Below are 14,317 nucleotides of genomic sequence, written 5' to 3' on the forward strand. Positions count from 1 at the left end.
TTTGTTCCGCTGTTTTGCGGCACTACGTTACCTGGCGGAAGGGCATGTGATCAGACACACAGTATCGGGGTTCAAGAGTGGTATGTTGGTCACATGTCCGTCCGCCAGGCAATATAGTGCCGTACAAGTAGCGCGAAAAACAAACTTCAAAGTAGCGCTACGCGTTCAGCGGGAGGCGTGGATGATGAGCGGCGATAAACTTGCGAAAAGCAAGTTATGCCCAACTCCACCGGTGGAATCTGACAGCATGGAAAAGTGTGAAAACATCCATGATCACCAACGGATTTCGAAGGGCTGGACTGCTGCATGATGGAGAGGAGGACACCGCCACGGCCCTTCTGAGGGTGTTCGACTCAGACACTGACAACGAGGATTTGTTTGGTTCTGAAAGTGACAACGAAGGAGAGGAGCTGAGAGTGGATGACGAAGCCATCCTGAGCCTGTTCGTATTGTTAAAAACTCCCAATTCGTTTAATCTTTGGGCTGAAGGAAGGACAATACTCGGTGTATAAATGCTCGATCAACAATCATTTATTTCCATACAATTCAACACTTAAGAGCATAAGAACCATCATGATGGGGAGAGATGTCTGCAGAGGGTCACAGCAAGTCTCAAAATGGTGACGGGTTACTCAGCTTCTTATAGCCTCTAGTGGCCTCCACCTAGTCGTAAAAGACTAAACATTCACATTCTTTCTCTCACACGGCGCCTAAGTTATGACCTCGGCTCCCTGTCTTTCTGCTCTCTGTAAAGGTGGGGGTATGGAATGTGGTCTGTCTCTTCTATCCTAGACACAAGGTCTTCTGCACACAACATTCTCTTCATGATTCAGCAGTATAATATGTCAAGAAAACAGTGTAACACATTCATTATGTTCTCTTAACCCAAAAATATAATGGGAACTAAACTATATACACAGCACACAATCTGGACTAAAGGATATTATATGATCTACAGCAGTTAACATAATTCAACTACTTTAATTACATATATAAGGTAACATATGATAACAGAATAATCTCACAGTATCCGACACTGGAGAAGAGGACTTTGGTGGTTTTAGTGGGCAGGAAGAAGAGAAAGATGGTGGTGAATGACTGACTTCCCAGATAGCAAAGAAACATTGAAACGATGTTGAGTCAATATCAGGCGATGTCATTGAATCAACGTTTAGATCTGACGTTGACCCAACGTCACTCTTGCACCTTTTTTTAATATTGAAACAACGTCAGGTTTTGATATTGAATCAATGTTGAAACCTGACATTGATTCAACGTTATATTTTCTAACACTGTTGACACTGAAACAATGTCAGATTCTGATATTGAAACACTGTTGAGCTATGGTGTTGATTTTCCACCTCTTTTGCACAGTTGCTTTTTATTGAAAAAAAAAACCCCAAAAAACAAAAAAGGTCAATAGACCTGTATCATTTGCAAAATACTTTATTAAAAGACAAAGTTTCCTATTTACATTTCTATGTTTCACGTCACTTTTTATTATTTACTCCGGGATGGGGATGGATGACGTGCGTCCTGCGCCACCCGTACGATCGGGAGTGTATCTGAGCCATTTCTGGACTGCTTGAGCAAAGACCAACTCAGACATAGAGTTCGCCCCTACCTGCTGCACCAGACCATCTAGGACAAAAACACACACACACACAAAAAAACAAAGACAAAAAAAGTGAATTAGAGCACATGAATAAGCTCTTGTTAATTGTCTTCAGCAGGGAGAAAGTATGTAAACTCCTAGGCTGATAAACATGAAAGTCACCAGGCGTAAATCAGCAAACTGCTGCATTTGATTCCCAAAGAGCTATGAGTGGAAAAAGTGATAAGTCTTAGCATGGTGTGCCGTGTATCCTTTAAAAAAAATAAACATGGGGTCCTCGGGCTGTACAAAGTGTACAACCCGAGGACTAAACAAGCTGAAGACCAAAGACTCCATCTCCAGATAAACCAGACATGAAAGTCTTGTTATTAAGAAAGACAAAGTAATATAGCAAAAACCAGACATAGGAAATGTGAAACACACCCAGCAGATCAATTGATCCCTTTATTTTTCACTTTAGGCTCATAAAACTACAATAAATGTTAAAACTTACCAAATATGCATCTGCACAGCGCTGTCTCTTTAAATGCCCTTCTTTGCTTTGTCTGGTCCTTGGTTTTTTTTCCCTGCCCAGTTGAGTACCGAGGCCAGCTCCTTTGTAATGGCATAAACCATTACATGGCGGACTCGCACCTCCAGTGTGGTCCAGCAGCACCAATCAACGCAAAGCGTCTCACCTATACACACATTTTAAGAGCTGGAATTAGCGTCTCATGTCTTAAATGTGTATGCAAGTGCTTGTGTGTTTACTTCATGTAATTGATGATAGAAACATGTCATTTAGTTTTCCCTAAAGCCTGATTTTCAAGTCATACAAAGAATAAACCAAAGTATTGGCAGTACAATGTATTTCTATTCCCTTTTGTTGGATATTCATTTGTTAGTTCTTGTAACTGCTAAAAGTGTTTACTAGTTTTTGCCTGTCACATATATTTGTTATACCATGTAAACTGTGAAATTCCAAGATTTTCAAACTTGCCTTGTAATAGTGGCCTCACAGAGTCTCTGGAATCTACAGGAAAAAAAATCACAACAAGATGACATTCAGGAGTATAAACTGGGGTTTTTTTTTTTTAGATAGGAGTACAATGACATTGTGATGCAGCTTTAAAGCTTTTTTAAAAGCATACCATCTATAGGGAAGGCCTCGACATCAGACTCTGCATGCTGTGTTGTGCCAGAGTGGCGAAAGGTTTCGGAAGCTGGGCGGGGCATTATGATGGTTGCTATCAGTGGGCTGGGGGGCAGACTGCGGAGTGGTGAGGGCTGTTTAGAAAAAGATAATTTTTAAGTATTTAAGAATAAAGACAACTTGTCAAAAAAGTTTCCTCGTGTCAGACACAGATATGTACACAGACACTAGACAGTATTTTATTACCTGGTATTTTCACTCGAGGGGCCTGGGGAAACCGTTTTTTTGTAGGCTGCTAATCCTCGGAGTCACTATATGTTTACAGGGGATTTGGTCTAAAGAAAAGAAATTAAAAACGGTCTTAAGTAATTGTAAATGTGCTTTTGACATATTTTTTCCTAAAGTTACATTTTGATTACTAAAAACAGACACACTAAACAGAAACGTGCAAGAAGGTACAGTATACAAAGAATTTTTGAAGTGCACTTAATACGTCTGACCTTCAGTCCGAAGCAGAAACCCAGACCAGTCTTAAAAGAAAGCACAAGAAAAAAAATTTTTATTCACAAACATATCGTTGATTGTCAAGAATTTATGATCTTGTAGTTTATACATATCTGTGGTGCTTGCATACTGCAGTATCACCACATGATATAGTCCAAAAAGTGTACATGGCTTTGCATTTTTAAAAAGTTTACAAACTTCCACTTTTTGGACTATATCATGTGGTGATATTGCAGTATGCAATACCATGAGGGAAATACCACGTAAAGATTTGTGTGATTTGGTGGGAGTGTAACTGTTGGCACGATGACATTGTATATAATTTGTATTATTTCTTTATCTTGTCAAGATCCATGTCATGATTGTAAATTGTTTAAGCTGTACATTACTTTGTTTGTTTTTTGTAGTCAACGTTTTGGTGCTTTTATTTTGAAAGTCAAGTTCGCTTACAAGTTGCGCTAGTTTCCTGTTTGGGTAGAAAGAAGAAAAACACCTGTAAGTGCGCAGAAAGGATGGTTTTTATTGAAAGACATGTTAAGTGGACTTTAACTATACACGGTTAAACGGTTAAAGAAACCTCAGAAGAACGGCGGCTAATTCCCTTTTTGCAGCCAACGAGGTCTTTATTGATTTATCGTTTTTGTTGTACAGTGTTTTTACTGCTGTGTCTTACGCTGAGTTTTATTTTGTTAATGCTGGATAGTTTTCACGGTGGCTTTGGAGAGAAGTCTTCAAATAAACCAGTGACAGAAAACCACTTGCGTCTGCCTGTGCTTCCAGGGAACTATAATATTAGTGTTTTACGTCTGTTTGATGTTCCAGACAACAAGGAATGAGCCCAAACCTACATACACGTGTACTTTTAACTACTCCAGTGCAGCTGAACTCACAGTGAGTATCCAGAACCACCGTCACTTGGACTCCTTCAACACAATGGGAGCCATGTTCGCGCTAAGCTGCTTGTGTGTGCAATCGCACAACGCTGGCACGGTCTCTGCACACAGAAAATCTGTGTTACACACAAAAGAAAAATAAATCTAACCTGAATTGAAATTAAAATAAATACGTTAACAATTGAATCTGTTTTGCAGTGTGAGTCAGTAAGTGAGCAGTGACTGGCTGCTCCAGCCAATGATGCGATTCACATTCGTATATACGCAGCTAATCACCGTCGCTGACAGGCTATGACAGCGTCCTTATGTGCCGACACCGGTGTTTTAGCAAAGCGGCTGATGTGGAGTGAAGCCACGTTAATGACAACGTGTCCAACCATTGGAGATGTGAGCTGGACAGACGGAACAACTGACGGGAAAAGTGTGGACTTTATACCAGTTTTTAAATTGTGTTGATAGGCCACGTAAAACCAGCGTTATGATAAAAATATCTGTAATGTTTGGTTTTCTTCCTGAATACTGTCGTTGTTTATATTTACTGCGGGAAGAAACGGTAAAAACAGCATTTTATAAGGAAAACGCTCAAAAGCCTGTGAGCAAAAACAACACCAAAACACCCCATCCTTTCCTATTGGTGGAAAAATGTACCATGTCCACCAATCCAAAAATTATATGGCAACATGGTATTTAGTTGTTTAGAAAGGGGGAGGTTTTAGGACGGGTGGTTCCTGGGTGGGGGGGCAGTGGCGTGTCTAGAAAATGTTTGTTGGGGGGGCCAGATAGGGGCACAGATTTGGAGAAGGGTGGCAGATGTAATTGACAGATAATGTTAAAAAGAATTCTACCAACCGTTAACCATAATTCAATAACCCTGTAAACCTAACAACACAATACACTTTTAACTCTTATTAGAATTAGATTTTAACCACTACGGTGCAAAGTTTTTAGATACTGTGTTGATAAAGTACAAGAGATACAATCAGTGCTCTGTCAGTGTTTATTCAGCATTCAAGGACAGCAATATTTGCAGAGTATTTCTACTGACATATAGTGCACATATGTTTTGGGCAAAAACATTTTTGAATATTAAAATACAAACATTTTTAACATACAATTGGCAAATTAGCCAATGCAAAACTCTATCTGCCTGTTAAAAAAAGAAGATAATCCTCTCACAAGCTGGGGCCCGTTCTTCGTACCTCGCTTACTACATCCAAGATCAAATGACACATCCAAGATCAAATCATCGCGCTAACCGTGAGCTCGCTAATCCGGTTCTCCGAACGCACCTGTTGTTGACGATTAGTACAGCTGGATGAAGTAATCTGAGATCACTGGGTGGCTTAAAAGGGGCTACGCATCGATAGTAGAAACATTGATCGGCAACCCTGTGATTGGTCGGCGAAGATGTCGAAGGAGCGCGCTCAGTATTTCACGGCAGCAGAGCAAGAACTCTTGATTGAGGGATATCAGGAGTTTCAGAGTTTAATTAAAACGCAGGAGAACACTGCAAAGGCTGCAAAAGCAAGGAGAGAGGGCTGGCAGGAAGTTGATCCATTATATCATGTGATATTATATTATACCACATTATATTATATTACATTATATCCTCTTTCACATTAGAGCCACAACAGGACCCACTAGAACATGGGAAAAAGTAAAAGTGAAATATAAGAATATTCCACAGAATGGTAATATTTATCACTTATATTGCTTTTAGTCTATAACAAGAGACCCTGGAATAATCTGTTTGTTTGTTCATAACAGCAACCAAGAAAAGGGCAGAGCACATAAAGACAGGTGGTGGTCCTGCACCCCCTCGTCACACCCCTTTACGTACTGTGACATTTATTGACATTGTGGGTTTTTTGTGTGTAGTTTGACGTTTGACATAACACACCATCACTTTTACCTGTTCCCATGCAAGGGGTGACTGAAGCATGCACAGTAAGTCGGGAGTAAGTATATACAGTACAGTAAGTATATATATATATATATATATATCTATCTATCTATCTATCTATCTATATATATATATATATATATATATATATATATATATATATATATGTATATAGATAGATAGATAGATATACATAGATAGATATACATATATATATATATATATCTATCTATATATATATATATATATATATATATATATATATATATGAGAGAGAGAGAGTAAATAATACCCTCTCGGGAGAATCGATATCTCTCTATGAGCACACCGTCGCGCTGAGCTAAAGGATCCCGTCTATCCCGCAATATCCGCTAAATTCTGTAAACCCTCCTTGTCAATCTTGCACCTTCCTTGCTCGCGTACAAACGGACAGGACATGGCTGCGACAGACTTCCCAAATCCACCTTCGCTTTTATAGCCGTGGTCTCTCATCTTGATTGCACGAAGTAATTTACTATTACTACTCTAAACTATGAATTACATCTGGAATGATCAAATACATGTAATAGAATGATTAATAGTACATTTCCCTTTTTTTCGGAAATGACCTGTATGTATCTGTATGAAATCAATAAAAGAATCAAATACTGCATTATCTTTAGTTACACTGATAATATTTATTTATGGTAAAACAGTGGAGAAATATCGCTGTTGCTTTCATATAACTGCAGCGGACATACCTGAGTGGCCGCGATCTAATCCTGTTTACATAAAGTAAACCTGCTCCCGAGCAGGCTTACTCTTACGGATCTGTTGCTATGACAGCAAGTCCCAGATGAGCTTCGGAGAACCGAACGATCCAAGATCACGCGAAATCGTCAACATTCAAATCCGGCTAACTTACTTAGCGAGGTACGAAGAACAGGCCCCTGGTGTTTGATTTTGAAACAGGAAAAAAGTGGGGAAACAACTGAAAAGACTAACATTTGAATGAAACCTGTAAGCAAGTAAATACTTTCTATGCTGCCTTATACATTTTACGTCAGATAAAAACTTTGTTCGCAAGATTCAGATAATTTTTTATTAAAAGCTAGACATTTTAAATGAGAATAAGAAAGAAAAGTATTTTTTGTGCCCCCCTTTCCCTGTTAATGCCCTACCTGGCCCCCTGGCAAAGCTTTGCTAGACCCGCCCCTGCACAGTTACCAGCTGTCAGCTACATAGAAAAGGATCCTGGTGTTATTTGTCTCTCAGAAACAGTTCATAACTTCCCTTCAAGATAAACAAACAAGAGAGACGATCAGCTGATCATTGATCAGTTTCATGATTGAAGTAGAAACAGGAGAGGGAGGGGGAGAATGAGAGAAGAAACAGCTGTGCAGCAAAGACACAGAATAACTCCAGCTTTGTGTCTTTTTCCATTCTAGCTAAAGTCCAGGACAAACTGTGTCCCTTCTCAGCTCAATACAAAAGACGTAATATTTTCTCTGAATGAGGGACCATTCCATTTTAAGGAGCCGTTGGCAACTCTACTAACTAAACTTATGAATAAAATTAAGTTCACTATCAGTAACATCATAGGACCCACTCAGCTGTATATAAACTCTGTCATGCTAGCTAGTACGCAGTAACTTACCGTCAGATTGTAACTGACGGTAAAAAGTCAGCACAATGAAAATAAACTACACCTAAACTTGGTTTATATCTGACCCAGATAGACTGCAGGTAGACTCATAGTGCAGAAGCCGATGCTGCATTCACTTACACTCGGATATCTGACCTGCACTGTGAAAACATAATCGTACATTTGATATTTGAGTGAATGTTATTGTTTTAGCTTCGGGATGGCACCTGGGGTGGCCAGTCTGGTTGGGGGAGGTGGCACAGGCCACCCCGCTGGACACGCCACTGCTCCCGAGTGTCCTCAAACGCCTCTCTGGGTGTTTTCTACCTGCTCAGTTTACTTTCGCTTTCTGAACGTCGTGCAGTGGAGCTTGTTGTTGTTGGTGAAGAAACTGTAAGTTTGCTTTGTTTCCTCCTTTAACAGTTTGTCTTTAGGAACTTTACTGTTTGTTCATGTTTGAGTTCTTCACACAACAAACTGTGTGTTTGTATTTCCGGTCTCTCCATTAAAGTCAGTGTGTAATGTTTCCTGGCTAACATCAGCTGTGTGCAGCTTAGTTCAGCACAAATCTGCCGCTCCATAGTTCACGGTAACGGACTCACAGCTGGACCAACGAGGCCGAGTGTGTCCTCACTCTGAGCTACGTTTGTGTTTGTGTACTTGTAGTTTGTACTTTGTGTTCACTCAGAGCCCACAGAGGACGCAGCGTACGTGATGACGTCACAGCCCTTTACCTCCTTTACTGTCACTGTGATTAATATTTACACACGAGACACCTGCAGAGCTCTGACGCTAAGCTAGCACACAGCATGCTAACACTAAGCTAACGCTAAGCTAACGCTAAGCTAACGCTAAGAGCTCTTAGAGACACAAGTTAAAAATGTAATTGAGCACTTTGTGAATGAGAGCAGCAACAACAGCACAGAGTTAGTTGATGGTCAGATGGTTACAGAAAGAGCAGCAGACTTTGCAAATGATCGTTTATTCCAGCTGTAACTTGGACATGACATGTAAACAGACTGTTGGCTCAAACAGGAAGTGATGCTTCACTTTCAGCCTTCTGTGGATTTTCTTCAGTAAAAGCTGAAGTCAAACTGTCAACATGTCAGCACACAAGCTCACACATGACCGCTTCATCAACATGGAGCTCTGAGTGTTTATTAAAGGATCATTGTGTGAAAGACGCTCTAACACAGCTGACTGCAGCCTTCAGCTGTGAGCACACAGTGTCTCACATTTACATTCATTTACTGTCAAACACACTCAGTAACTTTAAACAGCTGCTGTTATCAAGTGAAAATAGCAAAGATTTCAGGGCTCCAGTGTTTCTACATCCTAGTAACACCTCAGACAGTCACAACTCATCAAAGCTTCTCATTATCATCAGGACAGATTTAGGTCAATATCATTTCACATTTCTGTGTCATCAAATGTTGACACATAGTGGGTTTGTCATTCTCTCAGCTGACACTGAGATGAAGCAGGAAAGAAGCCGCTGATATTTGGACAGCACACATGATGAAAGGAGGATTTCAGTTGATGTGCACATGAATGATTTGTGTTTCCTCTGCAGGTAGAAAGTGTGTGTGAGCTGATGTGAGCAGCATGGATCAGTGTGAGGACAGAGAGGAGGGAGTCCCTCCCTCTAAAAGCACTCTGTGTGGGGAACATGAGAGCCAGACCAAAGCTCAGAGGTGAGATGACCATCTCTAACTGTCCATGACTCTTCTCCATGTCACAGCTCAGCACTCACTGCTCCATCATTATTCACAGGAACCAGCCTGGACCTCCACCCAGCTCTGTGTCCTTACAGAGTGACCGGTCTACTGGTCGCTTCATTAATTTTAAAGTCCAGCCTGTGTCTGCTGCAGAGAGGTGAGCTGTTAGTAACATGAACTCTTTGATTAAACTGCTCGATGTTGTTCTGCAGTACAAACACGTCATTCCCTCAGTCCCATTTAAACTGTCTTTTAAAACAAGCCTTTGGTTTCTAAACAACTGATAATCCACTTCAGCAAACAGGAAGTGATCAGAGCGTCCGTCCACTTCCTGTCAGGCCCTGCAAACATTTCATATTGAAGAAAAGTAGTTGATATCTCACCTTTTTACTCCACCACATTCAACCATTTTGACATTTTAGGCCACAGCATGAAACTCTTGTCACATGACTCCTGTTATGTTATAGAGTCATGTGACCACCAGGGAGTGATTTGTATGGATGAAACACATTCAAATCAATCTGATTCATCAATGGAAACATTTTTGGTGTAAAATGCACCAACACTGAAAACGCTGAAGATAAAAACACAACAAATGAAATATGAACAAATCGAGGCTTTGAATACACGTGTGTGTGTGTGTGTGTGTGTGTGTGTGTGTGTGTGTGTGTGTTTGAGACAAAGAGATAAATGGATTGTGTGTCTGTCCTATTGCTGCACGAGGATTTTATTGTAGATTTTGTGCGTGTACGTTTTTGACCACGAAGGTGTTGAAAGGGCGTAAAACAGTTGGAGGCACAAGAGGAAACACTAGTGCTGTCAGTAGATTAAAAAATGACTCATTAATGACACAATTTTCTGTCATTAATCGTGATTAATCACAATTACTTGATCAATAGCTGCAATTACATGTTTCCAACTTTATATTTAAGCCTGTAACAGACGTTTACACCATATAATGAAGTAAATGCAGAATAAACACAAAGAATGTTAAACGCTTCAATTCAAAGAGAATTTGAATAGTTTTCAATCTTTAACTCAGCTTCTCTCCTGTAAATACAACTTTGTAACAAACATATATACTAAAAGGTAAGTATGCACTAATATATAATCATATATAATCTATATTACTGCTGTTAATGAACATGTTTAATCAGACTCATCACAGGGTTACTGTGGATTAATTTGGATTAATCACGATTAAATATCATTTTTAATGTAAACTAATCAAATTTCATTTCATGAGCAAACAGACTGGAGAGAAAAGGGCAAATTTACACACTTCACATGTTTATTGAACGTGTAAACATTGATTAACCTCCTGAATGAGCCCCAGGCACAGTCCTGCATGCTAATGATGGCTCTGCTCTGTACACTGTGATTCTGTCAGACACAAACTCCTCAGCTGATCCTGAGTCTGAGCCCATCTGTAAAACAATCATTTCCTTCACAAGTGTGTGGAGGTGGCACTGATCCTGCAGCAGTCTAACACACTCTGTCACTCTTCTTCACGTCTTTGACACCAGGAACCAAAACTCTGTTATTAACAATATTAACAGGTCTGCAGTTTGTCCACTTGGCAGTTGTGTCATCAGTGCTTTTGCATTATTGTGATATTTTAAGCTGGAAGCTTCGGTGAAAAGAAAATTCCTTCAGTCACAATGTGCAGAATGCTTCATGTTGGTCGGCTGGTCCGTCTTGTTATTTGTTTACATGCATAGTAAACAAATAAAAAAGATTGTTAGGACGTCACGGCCATCGTAACATTTAAAAATATTATTTTCTTTTGTAACCTTCAAACTAAATGGTAATGTAACAATACTTAGTTTTCACGAAAACATCAGGACTTTTCGTACTCCCGACTGCGAGCGGGGTGTCCGTCAGTGACTATTTCATTGGTGATTTAACCGCAGCAGTTTTTAAACATTGTATTTGAAGGGAAAATAAACTGTAATTTGGTTTTGGTCCTTGCTTTTATTTAATTTGTTTATATTGCAGTCTGAGAGAAAATACTTTTGAAAGAAAAAGTGTGTTTGTGTGTCTTTTTTTCCTTTTTTAGACATAAAGGCCTTTATATTTTTTTAAAAAGCACAGTTACTATTATCCAACATCATTATTCAACACTGATAGTGACACACAACACCAATTTTTTTTTCACTTTTTGTTGCAGAACGAAAAAACTAATTTTGGCTGAAATTCGTTCATTGCTTGAAATATGAAGAAATGGCGCCATCTGGTGGACAAATAAAAAATACAGTTTTAAGGGCCGGACTCTAAAGTGTCACCATCGCTCAGAGAATTGCATTAATCGTAGTTAAAATAATGGTTGATGTATGTCTGTAGCTCAGCCATTTAAGCTCATTTAAGAAACTTAAGAAATTTGTGAAAATTTGGCTATATTCCATTAAACACAGTGGAAATAGCGGAATTAAAAAACGCAAAGGCCACGAAATGGTCCCAGGTTCACCCTTAACACTCAAACTTTCCATCCAGAGGTCAGTGTGTTTATCATCTTCCATATTGAGCTGATTGGTTCAGCTGCCCGTCACTAACAGATGTGCTGCACATCTGCACGTGTGCAAAGGTAACTCTACTCGGACAAACTGCCCGAAGTGCGTTGATAGAAACATTTCAGGGATTTTGAGTCGTTCTGCGCTCCAGATGTGTCGTGTTAAAGATTTTTATCATGTTAATCATGATAACAGATGAACCCCCTCACCCAACCCTACATGTTCATTTTGACAGCACTGGTAAATCCTGTTTAATGTTCTTCTGTCAGATCATCGATTAGACTCCAAATACGAGACTCAGAAAACTCAAATGAAAACTCAAACCAATGAGAAAAGGACTTCTTGTGTTAGAATGAAAACATCTGGAAGTCGTCAGGTTTCAAACACTCGATGAATCTACTGCACAGTTACATTCAGGGACCTTTGACCTCCTGAGAGCATTAGTTGATGGTTCATCACAGTTTTACCTTCAGTGAGTGAATTTATCAGTTTGATGAAGTCTCAAAGTTTCCTCTGAGCTTCTGCAACATCATCACTTCCATCACTGATGAAAGAAAGTTCATAGAAAACAGAAAATATATCTTCACAATCTGAGAGTCTAAAACTTGACAGACTTGATTCAGATGAAGTTATCTGAGCAGAAACTCCTGGATCTTTATCCTGTGTTGATCTAATCCTTCATGGTTCCTCCACAGAGTGGACCAGCAGAGCTCAGAGGTTCCCAGTGCTCAGTCTGCCCAGCAGCATCAAACACAGCTGGACTCCATATTTATGGTCTGTACATGAACAACAACTACTGTTACATCTGTTCTGTCCACAGTCATCTCCATGCTGCTCTTTGTAGACCAGTGTCAGTGTGTCCAACATGGATCTGATGTTTGGCTCCATGATTTCAGTCTGATCGGCTCATTCATAAATATTCTGTTCCAGCTGCTGGAGGACAACATCATCACTTTTGTGAAGAACGAGCTGAAGAAGATCCAGAAGGTTCTGAGTCCAGATTACCCAGAATGCTTAGAGAGTCAGAGGAGCAGCAGCAGAGAGGCATTTGTGAAGATCACAGTGGACTTCCTGAGGAGAATGAAGCAGGAGGAGCTGGCTGACCGTCTGCAGAGCAGTAAGAGGATTTATCTAAAGATTTAAGCTGCTGGATAAATGAACATTTTCCAGAGATGGAAGATGGAGCAACATGTTTTAAAGATTAGTTCTTTTTGGAATTGAGTGTTTATTTTTCTTCTCATTCAGAACGTCAAGCTGCAGTTTGTCATCATAACCTTAAATCCACCCTGAAGAAGAAGTTCCAGTGTGTGTTTGAGGGCATCGCTAAAGCAGGAAGCCCAACCCTTCTGAATCAGATCTACACAGAGCTCTACATCACAGAGGGAGGGACTGCAGAGGTCAATGATGAACATGAGGTCAGACAGATTGAAACAGCATCCAGGAAACCAGACAGACCAGAAACAACCATCAGACAAGAAGACATCTTTAAAGCCTCACCTGGAAGAGACCAACCAATCAGAACAGTGCTGACAAAGGGAGTAGCTGGCATTGGGAAAACAGTCTTAACACAGAAATACAGCCTGGACTGGGCTGAAGACAAAGCCAACCAGGACATCCAGTTCATATTTCCATTCACTTTCAGAGAGCTGAATGTGCTGAAAGAGGAAAAGTTCAGCTTGGTGGGACTTGTTCATCACTTCTTTACTGAAACCAAAGAAGCAGGAATCTGCAGCTTTGAAGACTTCCAGGTTGTGTTCATCTTTGATGGTCTGGATGAGTGTCGACTTCCTCTGGACTTCCACAAAACTACAATCCTGACTGACCCTAGAAAGTCCACCTCAGTGGATGTGCTGCTGATAAACCTCATCAGGGGGAAACTGCTTCCCTCTGCTCGCCTCTGGATAACCACACGACCTGCAGCAGCCAATCAGATCCCTCCTCAGTGTGTCGACATGGTGACAGAGGTCAGAGGGTTCACTGACCCACAGAAGGAGGAGTACTTCAGGAAGAGATTCAGAGATGAGGAGCAGGCCAGCAGGATCATCTCCCACATCAAGAAAGCTCAAGCCTCCACATCATGTGCCACATCCCAGTCTTCTGCTGGATCACTGCTACAGTTCTGGAGGATGTGCTGGAAACCAGAGAGGAGGACAGCTGCCCAAGACCCTGACTGAGATGTACATCCACTTCCTGGTGGTTCAGGCCAAAGTGAAGAAGGTCAAGTATGATGGAGGAGCTGAGACAGATCCACACTGGAGTCAGAGAGCAGGAAGATGATTGAGTCACTGGGAAAACTGGCTTTTGATCAGCTGCAGAAAGGAAACCTGATCTTCTATGAATCAGACCTGACAGAGTGTGGCATCGATATCAGAGCAGCCTCAGTGTACTCAGGAGTGTTCACACAGATCTTTAAAGAGG

At 40.5% G+C, this 14,317-nt stretch overlaps 1 long non-coding RNA gene across 1 annotated transcript; it reads left to right on the top strand.

Annotated features, from left to right (window-relative positions):
- Nucleotides 1-9,300: 9,300 nt before the first annotated feature.
- On the top strand, nucleotides 9,301-12,762 carry LOC120439185. Its single transcript, XR_005612447.1, has 3 exons — nucleotides 9,301-9,365; nucleotides 9,445-9,546; nucleotides 12,595-12,762. It is a non-coding gene; the product is annotated as an uncharacterized LOC120439185 (long non-coding RNA).
- Nucleotides 12,763-14,317: the final 1,555 nt, after the last annotated feature.

This window comes from Oreochromis aureus, linkage group 3 (assembly GCF_013358895.1).
Source record: "Oreochromis aureus strain Israel breed Guangdong linkage group 3, ZZ_aureus, whole genome shotgun sequence".
NCBI classification, from domain to species: Eukaryota; Metazoa; Chordata; class Actinopteri; order Cichliformes; family Cichlidae; genus Oreochromis; species Oreochromis aureus.